The sequence below is a fragment of the Anastrepha ludens genome, chromosome 5 (assembly GCF_028408465.1).
Source record: "Anastrepha ludens isolate Willacy chromosome 5, idAnaLude1.1, whole genome shotgun sequence".
NCBI classification, from domain to species: domain Eukaryota; kingdom Metazoa; phylum Arthropoda; class Insecta; order Diptera; family Tephritidae; genus Anastrepha; species Anastrepha ludens.
This window is the reverse complement of record NC_071501.1, coordinates 115,106,980-115,128,148: the sequence shown is the minus strand read 5'-3', so window position 1 is coordinate 115,128,148 and position 21,169 is coordinate 115,106,980. Positions and strand designations below refer to the sequence as shown.

The 21,169-nt window shown below is 34.0% G+C and overlaps 1 protein-coding gene across 8 annotated transcripts in view; it reads right to left on the bottom strand.

Annotated features, from left to right (window-relative positions):
* Positions 1-15,125, bottom strand: part of LOC128863343 (uncharacterized) — a 62,213-nt gene extending 47,088 nt beyond the window's left edge. The window contains exons 1-2 of one of the 8 annotated variants that reach the window (XM_054102462.1): positions 15,037-15,125; positions 13,937-14,019 (exon numbers count right to left, since the gene is read on the bottom strand). The gene's annotated coding sequence lies outside the window, so the exon portion shown is untranslated. The other 7 variants (XM_054102467.1, XM_054102468.1, XM_054102465.1 and 4 more) reach the window with 7 other exon arrangements.
* Between the last annotated feature and the right edge of the window lie 6,044 nt (positions 15,126-21,169).

Sequence of the window (21,169 nt, the reverse complement as noted above, 5' to 3'; positions counted from 1 at the left end):
CTACATTCTTGATTTGCATTGGTGCATTCTTTCTTTGCCAAAGTTTTTAAGTATAAGCCACTATCGTTAAGTATTTTTGCTAATAGCGGTGGTCGCCCTTCGGCAGACAATGGCAAACTTTCGAGTGTATTTTTGCCATAAAAAAGTTCCTCTTGAAAAACCATTTGCCGTTCGGAGTCGGCTTAAAACTGTATAAGTACCTCCATTTGTGGAACAAGATCAAGACGCACACCACAAATGGGAGGAGGAGTTCGTCCAAACACCGAACAGAAGTGCACGCACCATTACAACGCTCGTTCTCATCAGCACATAAAAACTATTTATAAAACTATGCAAACGAATTTTCATTGCACCCATCTCATTCTCCAGTTCCGGTACCTTTTGATTGTCATTTGTCTCGGCTTATGCAGAGTGTTTTTCCAAAACTACTGCACTTGTTCCCAAAAGATGTTTTCGGCTTGGCATCCATAGATTACCAGAAATATAACAAACATGTATAAAGTACTTTGGATACTGTACCCATTGACGTGTACAGCTACATTTTTGTAAAAATTCTCGCATTTTCTATTTATAGAATTATTATTTCTATTTATAGATTAATTACAAATAATTTTTGCTCCGTCCGCCATTAACGCAAGTTCGCTGCTTAAGTCTTTGGAATGACTTCAGCTGAATGTATGAAAGATACTTTTTAACCTGACCGAACTACTATTGCTGCAGAGTTGAAGTATATATGTATCAAAACAAAAAGCTTGGCGAGTAGATTGACCCAAAATTGTCAAATAAGTCGACTCGTTCCTGAAATATTTGCATGGGAAGATATTAAAATGTCTATAGTGATCGCAGCAGTGCGCGTGCAAAGATAAAAGCATTGTTTAATCGGAATATGGAGCGATAAAGAAATACGAAAACTTTAAATATATGTTTATACACACATACACGTATAAAAATAGCTCTTACTTGCTTTATTTTGCCCTTTTTCTAACTAGACAAATATATTTTTTATAAATATTATGTTTTGTTCTTTCTCCGTTTTCTGTGATTTGTGGTTGTTCAAAAAACTAATAGATAATAATTTAAAAAATGTAAAGTAATAATTAGATTTTTTTCTTTTGGCTTCTTCTGCATTTTCCTCATTTAACGCCTACTTTACTTTTTTTGTTATATTGAAGAAAACTTCCGACACTGTCAGCAGAAAAAATTTTCAAAAATCAATGCAAATTTTAAACCACCTGAAACTTGCACTTTACTATTAAATGTAAGTAAAGTAAAGTTTAAAATTAAAATGAAGTAAATTCAATGAACTTCACACTGCATACCTGAAAATATTCTACAAAGTTGAAAAGTTGCCTAATTTTCACAAATTTTATACAAAGTTCAAAACTTAGCTTAATATGGGTTTTGTTGTAGTATGAACTATATTTTTATAAAAAAAAAATAATTGAAATTATAAATATGTGATGTATACATACTTTTGAAGCTTAATGTATATGTAAGGAGATTAACATAAAAAGCGGGACAAAACTACATTTCCCTCTTGGAATACACGCATCCGTGTTTTAAGCGGAGGTGTATGCTGTTCAAGAAGCGATGAACTTTGTTGTGGAAAGCCTTAGACAGCCCTTCAACCACTTCAAGAGTAGTTGAGCACTGTAAATTCACATTAAACTATGTTGGCAGACATAATATCCTGATGCTAACATGGGTCCCGGGACACGTGGGTATGGCGGGTAACAAGATCTCTGACTCTTTAGCTAGAATGGGCTCTGAGGCCGTTGGCAGACAGAGAGAGGCTGCAGATGAACAAAACTGATTTTACCTGTCATGTTCATTAAGCAGAAGGGAATGTGTGGGCAGCTGGTTGGACTGATGACGGACCACTATGGGCAGAGCACATGGAAGAGGTAGGCATCTCAGGTAGTGCACTCTGCCCAGTGGCGGGCATGTGGAGAGGAGAATGAGACAGCGGACCACATTTTGTGCATCTGCCTGACCTTCGCACGAATCAGACTTGAGGTCTTTGGCACTGATGTATTAAGTAGCGACCACCTTGGCTCCTTGGCAACACAAGATCTACTCAGACTTATTCGGGGTTGGGTAGATTTAAAGAAAATTAAAAAGGGAACCCAAGTGCAGTATAATGGACTTAATTGTGTTTGAGTAATGTACTTGTGGAAAAAGTATAGAAAAGTGCATAAAATGCAAAAAAAAATACGAGGAAGTAAGAATAGAAAAAATATCACATTACTTGTAAAACTAGTAAAGTGACTATAATCTTATAAACGCAATTCCTTGGATAATTTCTAACGAATTCTTTTGAATTAGGGGTCATTAAAAGCAAAATTAAACACACTTTTGATGTAGTAAGAGAAAATAGATGTTTTATATAAAATTAAAGCTACCAACTAGTCTCAAAGTTGAAAAATAAGTAAAAAAATCAAATTTTTTGAAGGTTTTTGGTCTCTATCTCCATGAATCCAAAAGATAATAAAAAAATTCTTCCACGGTTGGAAAGGTTAAGCTTTTAGCTGGAAAATGAAAAAAAAAATTTTAATTTCGTCAAAAAATGACAAAGGTACGATGTATTTTGTACATGAGTATGCCTAAAAACGGTTTTTTGGCTCTAAAACGAGATTTTGAGGGTGTATTCAAAATTTAATACATACCATTCTTTTCAGTTTTTCATAAGCTACAACCCTCACCATGTCCGATCCAAAGTTTTTTTGCAACTTTTTTTTTGTACCACAGTGTTATTTTCTATTAATTATTTCACCCTTACAGTAAACATCATTTTCTATTTTCCAGTTCTGTCATTAAAGCGTTTTTTTTAGTTTTTTAACTATTTTTTTAAATTCAAGAACTCTCAGTTTTATTGGAAAATTCGTTAGAAAACCTGTGCTTTATTTCACTTCTATTAACTCAGCCTTAAATTGCAGTTAAATGCTACTTTTAACCTTTTTATTGCTCCTAAACTACTTAATTGGATACTTCGCTAAGGCCAAATATCAATAACTCAGCGAGCAAACACTTCCACATTTCCCGCGCGTTTTTTTTTTTTAATTTTTATTTCCTTATCATAATCGGAGTGTTTGTTTGTTTGACTTTTATTTATTTTTATTTTTAATCTTTTTTGTTCTCGTTTTTCATTTACTTATTTTTTGAGTTGCTCTATGCGTTTAGAAACCACAGCAGATGTGTGCGTGTGTTTGGCTGTATGTGGGCTTGTTTGTGGCTTTCGCTCGTACGCGCAAGATTCATATCTCGCCTTTTTGCGAATGCAAAACATTTATTATGTAATTTCAGTTTGCAGCGCTGACATTGACATGCATTTTGCATACTATGCTTTTGCACTGCTTGCTTATTTGGCTATGCCGCTATAAACATATCTACTTTATTTTTGTGTTTTTGTGCGCTTGGCAGTCATAGAAGTCATTGTGTCGCGCATTGTCAATTAAAATTGGATGTGACATTAAAACGATTTGGAGATCGTAGAGAGGAAAAAGCTGTGCATTGTTAAATTTTGAATTTAAATTTGGGGCTACTCATCATTGTGAATTGACCCGCAAACTACAATGACACGCCGCTGTGTGCAGCCTCTGTCACGGATAAGTGGAGATATTCTTCTTGAAATTTATTGCCTATGCCATGGTCAAACTGATTACTATGCTGTTGAATGCGACGACTACTTTGTTTGTTGTTGCTCTTCCGCTTGCCCAAATATGCATATTACATTCCCCTGACTCAAATGGCAATGAGTTGTGCAAATTTTTTGCTTTTTTTTGTTGCACAGCAACTTTTCATGTGCAAATTTTCGTGGCATTTTATGACGTACGTTTGGCTTTCTGGGTTTTTAGTTTACATTTTGGAACTATTTTTTATATTTTTAATTACTTAATTTTGGTTGAAAACTAAATTTTTACGAATTTTTAATTTTTTATTTTGTTATTTCCTTTTTAACAAATTTTATTGTTAAAAATTAAATTAAATTTTTATTAAAAATAAACGTCTGGGCGGTGCATTTTTGCTTTTAATTAGCATTCCTATTAGCATAAGCTCAAACTGTTTTCTTTTTTAATTGTCTTTTATTTGGTTTTATCGTTCAATGGCTTGCGCAAACATGCGCATGTGTGTGTGCAGCCATCTAACGGATAGCCAAACAAGTAGCCAGCGAAAGCGTGTGTTAGTGTGCAGCGCGCAAGATGAAAGTAAAATTTATTACTTGACAAACAATGATGTTTAAAGAAGCTGCAAACAAAACCAAAGGCCGTTCAATGCCGTCAAAGTAAGTCAGAAAGGCAAGGAGGAAACGAAGGCAAAGAAAAAAAAACACAAGTACAAGAAAAATATCTTCTGTGCTCAAAGTGCTACATTGTTTTATTGTAAATAAACTCTGCAGTAAGTGCTAAAAGCATTTCGACCTCGGCCATTTAGTTTAAAGACGGCGATTCAGTTGTTGCGAATTTCGACTTGCAAAAAAAAATGTACAAAAAATATTCAACCTCAGCGTTTCCTTGCAGACGCATAGAAATGACATAATTCTTTGAATTTCTAATACCTTTTGTTACCATCTACATTACTCCGCTTTTATTTTCTTCTACTACCCCTGGAAGCTGTGCCGTTGTAGCAGGTTATCAAATCCGGTATTATTTATGGAAAATACATACAAATACTGATGTGTACGTATGTGTATGAGTACATTAAAGCTTGACTCCAACAAATTTGATACTTCTGATAATTGCATACCTTGTCATTTGTCATAAAAATTCTGGACAAACTAGCCATTCAGTGCATATAAATTTCGTTTCCAGCATTTGTTACTAGCTTTCTTACACTGCCAATCCAGTTTCAATAATGAATTTATTTCAGCAAATAGTCATTATGATATAAAAAGTGCATGAAGTGAACAAAAGCACGACAATTTCCTGGTTCTCTATATCACTTAATCACAGAGATAATTAAAGTGCGCAGGCTCAAGTATGCGTGTGCTTGGCATATTGATTGTTAGGCAGAGGGTTTTAAGGTTCGATTTGAAGTATGGGAAATGTTGAAAATGTCTTTTCCGTCTTATTTTTGTGCAAGTGGACTTCCCTTATAGAGAAATCCATGCATGGCCGAAGTGCAGTTGAAGTATGCAACTAATATTCGATAAAAAAGGTCACGCACTGCTTGTAATTATAAATTTTGACATTTAATTTTTTAAGTTTAATTTTATCACATTTTTAGTAAAAACTCAGTAATTTGTTTAGACAAAACGCATAAGAGCAAACGTTCTAAACTTTGCACGAAATTCAGAAGAATGCATTAAAGTATTCAACTTTTTGGTGTATTGACTGTTAGTCGCAGGGTTCTTAGATTCAACTTGAAATACGAGAACTCCTGAAAATGTGTTTCTTCTTCTTATTTTTTCACGTGTGGGATTCCCTTAGAGGGATTTCTATGCATGACATCAGTGCAGCTGATTGACTTGAGAAAGCGTGTAACTTATATATATATATATATAATTGGCGCGTACACCCTTTTTGGGTGTTTGGCCGAGCTCCGCCTTCTATTTGTGGTGTGCGTCTTGATGTTGTTCCACAAATGGAGGGACCTACAGTTTCAAGCCGACTCCGAACGGCAAATATTTTTATGAAGAGCTTTTTCATGGCAGAAATACACTCGGAGGTTTGCCATTGCCTGCTGAGGGGCGATCGCTATTACAAAAATGTTTTTCTTAATTTTGGTGTTTTCACCGAGATTCGAACCTACGTTCTCTCTGTGAATTCCGAATCGTAGTCACGCACCAACCCATCCAGCTACGGGAGCGTGTAACTTATATACACCCGACAAAAACAGGCCATACACCGCTAGTGATTATAAATTATGACATACAATTTTTTAAAATAAAATTTAACCTAAAATATAATCATAAAAATACAGCTAATTTTTCAGCAAAACCCATATGAAGAAAAGTTCAAGGCCTTGTACGAAATTCAGAAATATTTAAAAAAAATCCATACAAATTTTCAACCAAAATTTTGGAAAAACTTTTATATTTGCAGTTTTATAGCCCATTCGAGGCTCGGAGGGCCTCAAAAATTTAGTTCCTTTTTAACAATGTTTTTTTTTTGCTTACGGTGTTGAAATTGCCCTCCATATAAAATAATTAGTAGGCGCTCAAGCTCGTCAATCCGCAACAAATCATTTAATTTCAAGCAAACACTAAGGCCGGTTTCGACTTACGGCATACAATTTTGCGGATACGCTAGCCAAAAGTACATTATCTCTGTCCAGCGCCTGCAAAAGAAATTCCTGAAGAGCATAGTAAAAGCACCATAGTATGAAAAGAATAGCGACCTTCATCGTGATCTTAGCTTGCCAACTGTCGCCGAAGTGTCAAAGCAATTTGTCATATCTCACAAACAGCGACTACAAAGGCACGGCGCAGCATCTAGTTTATTTCGGTTGGATTCTTCCCGAAGACGTTTAAAGCGCACAACGGTAGCAGACCTTATGGAGAGCGAGTGGCGATTATATTGAAAAAACAAAAACTGTTTCTTAAAACAACTTAAAATATCAAATGAAAATTTCTTAGTACCCCTTTATATATATCCTTTCATGCAATTCCACAACACTTCTACAAAATGAATAAAAATCATTAGTAAAACACATAACATAAATAAATAAAGTAATGTTATGCACTTTTTTCCTTTAATCAGGAAACGCTGAACTGAATTCATCAAACTGTGCTACTCCAAAAATTTGCCTTTCGTATGCATTTGGAATTGACAAAGAGGCTACGAAATAAGCGGACTTCAATAGAAATAAGCGAGATCGACCTTTGGTATAAAAAAGGGTGCCAGCGAAAAATGAGTACTGACTGGACGGAGGACAAGTTAAACAAAGCGAGAGACAACGAAAATGCAAGCAATAAAACATTGAAGAGAGCTGTTTAATTAAGCTCGAAGTGATAAGAGTTTTTAAATCTTTTGAACTCAATTTTAAAGATATTATTCTTTTTATTTCGAAATTACGCTAAATTTCGTTAACTAGTCGCTAAGAAACTTTACAGTGAATATATTTCCACTCCTTCGATCTAATCTTCCTTCGCAGAAGTTTATGGAGGTGTAAAACTTAAGTGCTGAGAGCCAATGATGTTGCTTGAGGCAGGAAGAAAATACGTTAAGGTAACAAATAATATATTTTTCGGACCAGGTAAGCTCATACAAAGATAAGAATGAAATTACTCAATAAATATCTAGAGCATACTTGAGATATGGAGGAAACCCTTCTCAGTACTAGAAAAGTTCTAATGAGCTGGGATATGAGATTATTTTCAGCACCAGAAAAAAAAATAACATTGGCTTATGGAAAAGAGGATTAATAAATATTTGTCTGTCTTATATTACCTTCGGAAGAGTAAAAAGAAGCGATCTTAAAATGACACCTTACATAAATTTAGCCTTTGCAGCTAGCTGCTTATAAAGGGGTTTTCAATAAGGGCGGGTAGATATTGAAATGGAATAAAATGGCGTTTGCTGTGTGGCACGTAGCGTGTCCTCTAGGTCCATATGGTTCAATATGGGCCATAAGAAATTGGAAGGGCCACCACGTCTACCGAAAAAAGGGTGCAATGCGCGCAACGTTTGCGTTAATGAACACTCATTTGCAAAATAAAGTTTTATCATTTGAACGTGCTGTTCAATCGTGTAACTTGCCATGATGATTTGACATAAGCAACTGAATAATAAACAAAAGATTTGACAGATGTCACCAAAACAAAATGGCTGCCACAGAGCGCCAAAATTGACCCGCGCCAATTGAAAAACCCTATACTTTTCTTATATATATTCCATAATTAAAAATATTAAAATTATTTAAATAAAAAAAATAGCTGCAAATATCAATACTTCATATAAAAGGATGTTACCGCTTACCGAGTATTAAATTTTAGACGAAAACTCTTTAAATTCAAAAATTCAGCTTGGCATTCAAATACAGTTTAGCGTGTACGGAAAACAGTTCACGTGGCAAGGAACGTGTTAATTGGGCAGTGTAATCATTTATAATTATATTTCAGTAAATAAATAAATAAAGTGGATATTCCTAGAAGATATATACTATTTATAATTTAAAGAAAAGAAACTTGAAACAAGGACCTCACTTTTATGCAAAGTATTTTACTTCCTAAACAAATACTTGTAGAGCTACTAGATCACTATTATCAAAACTTCGAGTAAACTTTCTGCTTGATCTAGAGACAAAGTTTCTTCACTACGAATCGAAGGAGAACGTCATTAGCTTCATTTTTGCAGCTAGCTTTAAATGAGGCTGCTTTTATTCAAACTGTGCTCAGTACGCTTGCTTACAGTTTTTCCTGATATTCAGATTATAATAATTAGCCACGGCCTCATAGATTTTATGTGCAAATATTCAGAACTTAAATACGGAACAAATTTTCGTTTATACGCAGAGTAACGGAATAAATAAATTAATGCAGCTGTACAGCGCAAAAGTTATGTGTATTTTATTCGTTTATTATCATAACTAATTCTACCTTGCACGATTTCTAAACTGTACAAGCTAATAAGGAAACAATCAATAAACAATAATAGTTTTAGAACAATGATTGTTAAAATACGTAAAACGCGCTGCAGCAGCACTAAAATATGTCATCCCGTTAGTTTTGGCAAAAATTCAATTCATTCAATTCATACGCATTCAAGCATTTCCATATTTATATATTCAAATAAGAATTGGATGCCTGTTAATGATGCTTGTCACCTTTTGAGTTTTTGTGCATCTTGAAGGACGCTCAGAAGAAATATATGCGTTAGTGACAATACTGTTGATTCTGCTGGCACGAAACTGCGCACAATAGCCGGAAAGTAAATGACATGCTTTATTTTTTTTACTTTATATCCTATCAAGTTTCCAATCGAGTATAAAAATTAAAAAAAAGGACAAAGTATTAAATGTAGCCATCACGCATCGATATTTCTTGGAAAAATGTAGGTCGAAGATTATAACAAATATTGGTATTAGATTTTTGTAATAGGACTATGAATAAGTTCGTGCGGTTTTACAACAGATGGCGTAACTTGATTATTATTCCATCGATCCACATTTCCAAACATTCATTGGAGAGCTACTGTCGTAAGGCACAAACGTCAGTATAAGTTTTTTATTTGAAGCGTAAACAACAATATTTTTACCACACTTGAAAATGTCGAATTTCGTGCCAAATAATGTGTTTTTGCGGGGAATTCTTCTTCATTATTTTAATATGAAGAAAAAAGCAGCCGAAAGTCATCGTATCTTGGTGGAAGTTTATGGTGAGCATGCTCTATCTGAGCGAACGTGCCAGAAGTGGTTTGCACGCTTTAAAAGTGGTGATTTGTGCTATTTAATAAAGCATACAGTATATACTATTGTATAATAGTGGTTAATGAGCAGTCAGTAGAAAGTTACTCGAAAAAATTTTATTTTTATTTATTTTTCATTACAATAATATCCTCTCCTAATTTTTAATCACAAAAAGCTCCTTTGCAAAATTTTTCCAATGATGAACTGTGATATGAAATTTTACAACATTAAAACTTTAATAATGAGTATGAATTTTCAAATTAAAAAACTATATCTCATATCACGCCATCTACACTAAGTTTACTTATCACTATACACAAATAACTTCTTAAAAGGAATAACACAAATTGTTTGGGTTTTTAGTAAATTTATGTCATAGTAATGAAGCAAGAGCAAAGACTTTTTTACACAGATGCCTTGAATAAATGCAATCCTTAAGTAAGAAAATTGACAGCAGTAAAAAAGAAATGATCAGCTAATTTACTAATAAGAATAGTACTGCTGCAATTTTGTCAACATATCGTTTCTCAGTTGAAGAATTATTTATCAAGTAAATTAATCCAAATGTTTCAAAAAAAAGGTAGGCAATTCACTTGTATATATTCTTGGAGTGAGGTAGCATTATTTTCGAGCCGTTTCCACTTGAGTATTGAAATTTCATAATTTCTAGAAGTAGTGTGTGCTTCTAAGCCTCTAAGTTTATACACACCTATCGAACAACAAGGCTGCACATTATTTTTTCAACATTTTTCCTAGCAGATTCAGATTCCACATTGAGTAAAAGGCATTGAACTCCGAACGGCAGGTTACCTTAAACAGCTAAAGGCTTACTAGCAGTCCATCAGATTTTACCGCCGCTTCTCTAGACTTCAGAATAGAGTTTAAGATAAAGTTACCTACGCGAAACGAGTGGAATTTGAATTCAGTGGTCAAAGAGAATACAACTGTACATACTTTACACTGACTGTGTATTTGAAAGACCTCGAAACTTCTAAATCCTTCCGCCTCGGGAACTGGAATAGTATTTTTCAAGCAAAAGTTCTCGGGATAAGAGAAGCTTGCAGAATGATTAAAAACTATCCGCAACAACTATCGGAAGTACGTATTTTTTCAGATAGTCAAGCAGCCCACTTAGCATTGAAGTCACCTATAATCAATTCAGAAATCGTCAGGCAATGCAAAGAAGAACTTGATGCATTAACACGCACGACAGACATCACTCTCCTCTGCGTACCTGGCCATAGGAACATAGAAGGAAATGAGAAAACTGATGCATTGGCAAGACAGGGGGCATCCTATAACGAATCAAAAGCAGTAGTAATAGGTAGGCAGATCTTCTCTCTGTTCCAGAAGTAGGCCGTGGACAGTTGGACTTACACGGATATCTGCAAAATAACTTAACAAATGTGGTCCAATTTCAACAAATCGAGAACTGACGAATTGTTAAGAAAGCCTCGGGTAGACATTTTCAAAATTGCGTCACCAATAACCGGTCACTGGTCTTTTGGGGTGGCCATTCAACAATAAATATAGAAGTTGAAATCAAGAAGAATCTAGAGAAACAGTTTTTCACTATCTATGTGAGTGCCCAAGTTTGGGTGTTTTACGGCATAGAACGCTGGACGAATACTCGATGACAAAACTTGAAGGAAATTGTAGAAAAGAAAATTGACACATTTATAGTCAAATCTAGATGGTTTGACTAATAAAAAAGCAGTGGTTATACCAATGGTGTATCAAAATACCATCTTTTATACTAATTGGGTCTGAGCTGTGTTGCTCAGGCAACATCTACACCAACCAACTAACTAACTGAACGGCAGAGGGTCCTTCTCAAAGAAGAAATACACTCGGAGGTTTTCCAATGTCTGGCGAGGGGTCACCCCGCTATTGGGAACAACTCTTTCTATCATTTTAATGTTTGATGCTTGGAGGTTCGAACCTATGCACTTCCGAATGGAAGTGACGCACTAACCCATCCGGCTACGGCGGCCGCACAGGAGCTATCTTCAGTTAATATGAAAATTGATATTAACTAAAGTATTGTGAACCTTATTATTTTTTTAATACAGACATGAATAAGAAAAATGAAGGTACGTAATTTTTTTTTATGTAAATAATATTTTTTCATACATTTTTATTCATACATTTCTTTCATAGTTTTTTTTTTATATATTTTTTTACACTTAAGAAAAACTTATTAAAAAATTTTATTTTACATTTTGTTTTAAAATTGTATTTCATATTTTTTATAAGGAAATAAACCTTAAACTTGCAAAAAAAAATAAACACAAAAATTTATTTTACAGGATTTTTTCTTTTTTCCTAAATTTTTTACAATTATGAATGTATTCTCAGACATTGGTGTTGCCTTGACCGTTGTTAAAGGGAAACTACACAATTTCTTTCTAAAAAAGGGCAGGACAAATGGAGGTCTGTCTCATAGTGTGCTATTTCGAAAACACTATGGCCTCAATACGATATAAAATGAACGCTTAAGGTGATGGAAACGCCTTTAAGGTGATGAGAACACTATTCAATTTCCAAACTCATTGTGGTGTTCACTGGTCACTGGGTGATCGGTACTCATGCGGAGAAGCTTGGACTTCCGTACAACCCCTATTGTAGAAGCTGTGGGGTCCTTGCAGAGAAAGAGACTGTTGAGCACTGTCCGGCTCTGGCGGCTAGGCGCTTGAGATTCCTTAGCGTGCCCTTTGGGGATGACTTAAAGAAATTCTCCAGCCTAGATCCCTTTTCGCTCCTCAACTACATCAACAGCACTGGATAGCTGTAGACGGTTTTTTTCTTAATCTTTTCACAGGTGGTGCTCCACATTACGGTATCAAAACGGCACGTAAGTGTTACTTGTAGTGTACCTGGAGTACTCTTGCCATCTAACCTACATACCTACCATGAACGTATTCATTTAAAAAACAAACAAAAAACACACATTACATTTTAATTACAAACTTTTACTTTTTAATTTTTGAATAGAAAAAAAGAGGGTACGTAGTTGTTTTGCAGGTAAATTAATCCAAATTTTGCAAAAGGAACAAAAAATATTATTTACATTCCAAGATTTAATTAAAGAAAATTTTCCATAAATTTTTCTCTATAATTTTTTTTCATAATTTTTTTACAATTAACAACGCATTTATTAAAAAATGAAATTTATAAACTTTTCATTTTAATTCTTTATAATTTTTTTCATCACTTTCTTTTAATTACCAACTCATTTATTAAAAAACATATCTCAAAATTTTGTTTTCATAATTTTTTATTTATAATTTTTTTCATATATTTTTTTAAATTACCAACGCGTTTATTTAAAAAAATGCGATACATATTTTTCATTCATTTTTTTCATAATTTTTATTTACAATTAACAATTTATTCACAATTATTTTGGTTTTAAATTTTTTAGATCAACATAAGGCGTCTTTTCTCCACTTTCTATCATCATAACCATTTCCTTATTAATTAAAGATAGCTTGTTTCAAAATTTTGGTGGCTCGAAATTATGTGGAATATAAATCTGCTAGGAAATATGTCGGAAGAGTGTTCCATACAAACCGGACCGCCCTACTACACACCCAATACAAAAAATTGTCGCTAAATTCAAAATATGCTATTTTAGCGGGACACCGAATATAAAAGGTGGATTCAATTTTACGAGTAGAATATAATAAGTTGATGAAGTGAAAAGAAGAGCAGGGAGCATAAAATTCGACTTTAAAACGTTGAGTGTGAAAGATACCCTCGACGATGTACACTTTGCCTGCCATGCCATGAGGGCAGTGATTATTTGTTCTAACACTTTATTGAAAAAATAATTTGCACTTATAACACGAAGACTAAGCTTTGCATTTTATATTAAAAATTATTTGTTTGTTTTTATTTTAAATTTGAAGAAATTAACTTATTTATTAGTTAAAATTTATTTAGAGTTTTTAGAATTTAGAATGAGAATAAAATCACCTGACGAATAGTCTTTCAAGAAAGCACCATAAAGAGTATCCACTTCTGTTCATGAATTTTTCATTTTTCTGAGTTTAAAAATTTTAAATTTACGCTCATAAAATATTTTTAAGTGAGATTCATTTAAGGGGGTCTCTTATCAGTCGGCTTAAAAAAATCGATTGACGAGAAGCTGTGCGAGATCCCTCATATGCCCCCCATTTTGTTTTTTAATTTATGTTAAAAAATTGTTTATTACTCTTCAATCAGGCCTTCAAATAATTGCAAAAGATTATTCCTGTGTATTGCTTTTTTCGCCTCAAAAAAAAAAATTGAGTAAAAACTCCTTTTTTTGAAGCCACTGATAAGAGGCCCCCCTTAAGCCAACAACCACTTAAAAAGTTGCTACAAGTTCACTGAATTAGTTCTTGTTCGCTAAGAAAAGCGAACAGAACTTCTTCTTCTGTAATTACGTATTGTATAATATATGGCTTATGTTTTTCTTTAACACAAATTGTGCAAACTGATTTTGGCACAGATACATTTTAATGCTCTTATTTTTCCTTTAAAACAATTAATTCTCTTTACTAGAGCAGTTTGCTGCCCTTTTATCATTATTATCCGCAGCACTTACCGTGAAAAAATGGTTAATCCAATCTATTTACTGTTGCTTTTATTCGTATCCTTTTTTGCTTCGCTCAAAATACTCCTCTCTAACTGCAATTAATTTAGAAACATTTTCGTGATATTATATAATAAATATTAATTTATTTTTAAGTAAACAATTTATTTTATAGTCAAATCTTATTTTTGCGTGTTCAGAAATATTTATTTGTTTTTTTTTTTTAGAATTATTATTTATTTTCAGTCAGCAGTCTGTTCTATAATTTTTATGACATCTATTTAGGTTTTTATTCGCACACTCATTACAGTTTAATTTTTTCTTATAAGTCTTTGCTTTTACATATATTTCATACACTGAAACTTAAATATGTGCAATAACTTTTTACACGCACAAGGATATTTGCACATTGAAAGAAAAAAAAAAAAGATGTACTAAATTTTTCCAAAACCTTTAAAACACACCACTTGGTTTCACTCGAATAGTGTGTTTTATATTAGCACCGTTATTATTTAATATAATATATTTTAGCGGCTTAAAGCTTCACTACTTAGCAGCACTGACGCGCGACACTCACTTGCTGAAGCCGTTCACTCCACTGAACTACTTTTTATGCAATGCAGTGCAAAAGTAGTCCCCGCTGTCAAAAAAACCCACTGAAGCACTGATAGTCCGGCGGTCGATAGGCTCGAGTTTAGCTCCAAATGTATGTACGTACAACAACCAACAACGGGAAGAAAGAGCAACTTAGCAGCTTAGATGAGATCGACGAAGTGTTAGCGATTAATGCACACACACATATTTATATACACACGCGAGCTCGTACCAAGAGCCAATAAGAAAAAACAAAAAATTCCAAACAAGACAAAGTTTTACTAATGCACCCAGTCATACAATGGACAAAAACGGCCAACAAATACTTTAAATACGAATGTGTATGAAAACCAATTGACGCACTGCCAGCCGGCGGCCAACCAACAAATTCAACAAAGGTATAGAATTTTTTGGGGAGTTGAGTTTGTTGGTTTGGGAACAGGAATGGAAATGTTCAACGTACATGAGCCGAACGAATAGCGTCGTATGTATGTAGATATGTACGGAATGATACGGACCTTTTAACTACAGCGAACTTAACTGCGACTGCAGACGCGCTTGAATGGCAAACTTGAACTGAACCGGGAATCCGAGCAGCGCATTGAATTTATAAATTGACTAAGAAGGTGGTGGTATAGGTGCGTGATTGGTGTAAAGCAATAAAGAGTGAGTGCATTTGTCGTAGCCTATAGAGAATTTGTTCGATTTTATTCTCAGCGCAGCGTGTGACAATTGCCAATTGCATACGGTTTGTTATGTGCCATTAGTCCCTGCTGAGTGATGTTATGCATGATGTGGGTTTTTGTTGTTTTACATTGTGTGGTATGTTCTGAATAGATGAGCGTAATAAAATTTATTGCTCTCATTACGCGGTGAATTAATTTAATGTTCAAATATCATGATTTTTTTAGTGTAGTCTAATGAGGTGATTAACTCTGTGCTGTGTTAGAACGGGGGCGTCTGTAGGTGCGTGGAAATGATCATTTTTTAATTAGATGAAAGTTGAAAAGCAAAGTTAAAAAACCTACATGAAAACATGACAATTTTACAAGTTACAGTTAGTTAATTTTTTTTCGCCGCAAAAAATTTCTGCTCAAGGGGAGGGTAGCTTATTTTAGAACTTTTTAATTTTTTAATTATTTGAATATTATTTCTTATTTGAATAAAAATTTTGACAAAAATGTGTACGTATTTTTTCAAAATAATAACGTAAATAAAAATAAATATATTTGATAAATATATGATAAATAAATATATAAACATAAAATAAAGAAAACGTTTTTTCTAATAGCGGTCGCCCCTCGGCAAGCAATAGCAAACCTCCGAGTGTATTTCTGTCATAAAAGAGATCCTCATAAAACACCATCTGTCTTTCAAATTCTACTCAAGGGGCATATTTGACCGAAATTTTCACTTTTTTTCTTTCCTTCGTTGAAGCACGAGTTTATGATCTTAACTAAAACACTTATTTTTGTTTTTTCGTTTTCGCTGATCTGTCAGGAGTTATGCTGACAACGCGGACGCACCTTTTTTTCGAGAGGTCACGGGAAATCACGTCACAATGGTGAAGTTTTAATTTTTTTTTTTTTTTGAAAGTTTCAGAAATTATTCTTTAAATATGTATCTAAAAGACAGAAAAAAATTTGAGTTAAATAAATAATTGTTTACATTGGGACGTCATTTCCGGTGACCTCTCGAAAAAAAGGTGCGTCCGCGTTGTCAGCATAACTCCTGACAGGATCAGCGAAAACGAAAAAACAAAAATAAGTGTTTTAGTTAAAACCATAAACTCGTGCTTCAAGGAAGGAAAGAAAAAAAGTAAAAATTTGAATTTTGGCAGACATTTTTCCAAAAAAATGAAAATTTCGGTCAAATTTGCTTGACATTCTGTTTTTTTTTTAAATAGTTGTAATGGAAAAAAATAATCCTTCGTTCAAGCATGAGTAAATTGTATCTCGAACACCTGTGTAAAAGTTCATCTAGATCGGCTGAGTAGTTTTCGAGAACATTTGGCAACCGACTTTGAAAACACGGTTCCGAGAAAAACGCGATTAAAGTTTTGAGCAACAATAAAAGTGGCTTGGAGTGCACACCTTCCAAAGGCTGTATCTACGAAACTATTTTTCGGATCGACTTGCGTAAGTAAGTAAAAAAAAGTCGATGTTTTGAACCCACGAAACCCATGTAACCCCTTAAAACTGTAGGTCCTTCATTTGTGAACACCTTCAAGACGCACACTACAAATAGGAGGTGAAGCTCGGTCGAACACCTAACAGAAGTGTAGGCGCCAATTATTATTATTTTTTTAAAACCGGAAACAAAAATAAATATTATATTTCATTCAATAAACAACATAAATCAAGGCTTCCATCTTTTCTCACAATTCGAGAACATTAAAAAGTCATCGCAGCAAAAGCACTTTAAGTTTGTAAATGTATTAAAGCCATTTCGTAAGAGAAATTTTCATGAGGTTTTTCGGTAATATTCTCCGTGTCAGTACTATGATCATCAAGCCAAGAAGTCATCATTGCGCTCGAATTTAGTTGACACATTTTTTAAAAAAGATCACAATTTATCCGTACACTACTCTTTTTTCCATTTAGTAAGTATATCTGTATCTAAGTAACTGCTGACCCACATTTTTTTTATTTGATCCACCTACGAGGAATTCGCGTCTGCTCAATAAGGGTTCTTGGCTGTGTGCACTATGTGGACTATCGGCACGTCCAATGACCGGTTAATATAACTACAAATTTGGAATTTGAATGGAGCGAAGTCTCCAGAGCTTTTTGCGTTCTGCGTCTATTGTACTGGAGCCAAAAGGTTCTCGAAATAGCACACGAAGAAATGGAGCTCCATCTATTGTGCCTTTTAACAACAATCAATGTGATGCCGCTAACTTCTAAGACCAATTCAGTCGACCCCTTCCTGGTAAGCTCATCAGCAATTTCATTTCTCTCTACGCTCCTATGTCCTGCAACCCAGATCAGATCCTTAGAGGAGTTGACTTGACTCGAGTTTGAAGACTGAAAACCACCAGCAGTATTCGGCATACATAAATTGGCTGATTTACTAAATTAAAAGAGTTTTCGTGGGTAATGAATTTATTGGACCTTTGACCTTTACGCGCTTTATTGCTTGACTGTTTGTATATTTTTTGTATACCATAATTTATACCAAATATTTTCGAACTTATGACGAAATAAGGTAAATAATACATAACGAAAATTAATCAAATTGAACGATTATACAAAATTTTAGAAATATTTCGACCTATTTGCGCTATCTAGTGGAACATTTTTTCCGATTTGGTTTCATTCCATTTAAGTGGTATATTGTAGTCTTCTTCTTCTTCGTCTTACATCACAGTCCTTGGTGTACCATTGCTTCCTGCTCATAATTATATCCAATTCGATAGGTAGCGTCTTGCAGTCTTACAGGCCCATATATTTTAGGCAATATTTTTCTTTCAAATACCAATAGCTGATTATGGTAATGTCGGTAGTTTTTTTTTTTTTTTTTGGTGGATGAGGTAGAGTTCAAAATGCCTTCGTACGTACAGCGACCGTCGTCTACTGCGTCACGGAACTGCTTTCTCTATTACTTCGGGAGGGCCCAGAACGGCATCATAAAGGACCAATTCTATTCACCCATGTCTGGGTCCACCATATTTGTAGCCAACTTTTATGCTATAGGCTCGTTTTCTTGTGTCTCTATCTGTGCGGCTTCCCTTTGTTGCACAGTGTTGAGGTCAATCTTTTTTTTTCCTAGTACGTTCTCGATGTATTTCATTGCCGCGTTTCAGCTGTCCCCACGTTCGAGCATTTTGTTGATTATGTTGCTCGGTGCGATGTCGCCAATCTGCTACCTCTGAGCAATTCTTTACGCGAGCCATCTGTCACAACTAAAAACCGTGTGTTCAGAGTCATCGCTCGGTGCTTCGCAGTATATGCACTTGGAATCGGTTACCTTGCCCATACGGTCCATAGTTCGCAACCAAAGGGAAACACGATGCGGATCAAGGTTTTGTTTATACTTAACTTTTGGTCACGAGATAATAATTTAGACTTCAGTAATTTGAAATTAGAAAATTATGACTTATTTGCTGCTAAAACTCTAAAATTTATTGTCAATGATGTATCCATATTGGATAATATTTTGATACCCAGATTGGCAAGTGTTATGTATTATATTTCGAATATAATAAAAAATGTATCCTGACATACCAACTTGATTCAGAAAAATTTTTTATTCATAAATTTCTCACACAAAAACTGGCAGACTGCTTAAGGCCACATTTGCCTTCCATTTTCCAACTCCGAAGAGGGTCTACGTTTTACAAAAAGTTAAAAAAGTGAAACGAGTTAAAAAGTCTTCTTATGTCTGCCATTGTCTATCGAGTGGAGATCGCTAATGGAAAAATTGTGTTCAAGCAATTTGTGGTCTCAGTTCCATAATTGGCTTAGAACCCAGAACGTGTAGCTGATATGCCGCGCCTATCTCTAGAAATGGATATTTGTGGATTTTAAAAAAATAAAATAAAATTTTACTTTCCCTTATCTCTATGCCCTCTTTCACTTCATCTCTATACCCTTTTTCAACCATCACTCTTGCCAAAACGTTTTGATTGCGCTGATCAGAGTGAATGATTGCACTCACCACCCAATATGTTTTACTTTGCGAACCCAGAAAGCAGTTCGTGCGCTACACGACTAACGAACATGTAAATAATATTTTTCAGAAGCCTTTGAGGCATCAGCACTGGCAGGTCACAAGTTCAAATTGTTACAAATCAAACGAAGCCCCGAAGGTGTTGAAAACAATTTTTCACTTAGAGTTTCAAAAATGAAAAATTTTAAACAAAAACTAAGAAAGAAAAAATGAAAAATGTATATCCTCGTAAATAATACTCGCTCAGTTTCGCTCTTTAGGCAGCACAAATCTGCGCCACATATTTATTAATACTTCACAGTTTGATTTAGTCGCCATAATTTTATTTCCATTTCTTTTTTTTTTTTTTTTGTAATATTTTATGTCTCAACGGATTTGAGTACACATATTTTATGATACAATCTTTCTAACGCATAAATTTTGATATTAAGTCCGGCTTTGTTGGAGGTAAATAGTAAATATGCAGGAGCAGATTTGTGTTGGAGGTAAAGTGAATTAAGTTGTTGCACAATTTTATGTTTGCAGAGCTTTTTTTTGTTTTGTTTAGCAAACTACTTTGTATTTAAGTGTATAAATAAATGTTTGCATTGCGCTTTTAAGTTCACTACATTAAATAATGATTTATGATTAATTAAAATTAACGACATGAACAATTGAATTAGGCAAGCCACACGTAAGCAATAATTTTTTTGAAAATTCTGAGTGGTATGGAAATTTATTAGCAAACTGCCCAATTACAAGTTGCAGTAAAAATAAGAATATGCGCATAATGAATTGTAAGCAATGGCAAAGAAGAAGAAAACAAGCCAAATTTAACAGGCTGCAGAAACGACCTTTTGAAAAATTAAAGAAAACAAAAAAATATGAAACACCAAACGAGGTCGAAATATGCAGAAATCAAGCGGTTTTGTTAGCAGACGTAATCACATAGAGTTTGTCAAGGAAGAGTTTCTACATCTAAAAATCTAGTGAAATTCAAATATTTTGTTTGAGAAACACGCATTTTTTATGGTGGTCTTTTAATCTTTGGTGTTATTTGACTAATCTAAGCAATTCATAAGCCATTAGTAGGAAATAAAGTTACTCCGTTTAAAAATACCTCACAATTAAAAATCAAAAATAATATACACTTCAAACACAGCTGTCAAGAAAGTATTTTTACATTTGCTGTTAATGGCTTTAAGTTATCATCATCGTTCACAGCATTACAACGCGGGGTGCGTCAAAGTTTCCTTCACAAAATTCCTCCAAAGTGTTCTATGGCTTGCTTTTCCTTCATAGTTGCGAATTCCCATTGCTGTGAGATCGCTTCCTACTGCGTCTATCCATCGGTTTCTCGGTCTTCCCTTCGCCTTCGCACCAATTACACAGGCCTGCGAAATTTAACTTTTTTCAGTTTCTAGAATGGCTGTACTTGTTTCTTGTAGTTTTTTATGCGCTGAAAACGAATCTGACCTTCAAAATGCTCCATCACGTCAGGATTTTTGGTAAATGAAGCCTAAAAGGTCAAAAAATGGCCATTTTAGCCATTTTTGATAATTTTTTTTGGGATAGAAAATTTTTTTTTTTCAATTTTCGACGAAAAGTTCGCATAGTACAACTCTTTAGCTTTAAAACCCATTTTTTTAAATTATTGTACGATTTTTTAAAAAAAAGTTATAACATTTTGAAATTAACAGTTTCAGTTACGTATACGTTGGGTATAACGTCTATTGGCGTAACTGAAACTGTTAATTTCAAAATGTCATAACTTTTTTTTTAAAAATCGTACAATAATTTAAAAAAATGGGTTTTAAAGCTAAAGAGTTGTACTATGCAACTTTTTCGTCGAAAATTGAAAAAAAAAATTTTCTATCCCAAAAAAAATTATCAAAAATGGCTAAAATGGCCATTTTTTGACCTTTTAGGCTTCATTTACCAAAAATCCTGACGTGATGGAGCATTTTGAAGGTCAGACTCGTTTTCAGCGCATAAAAAACT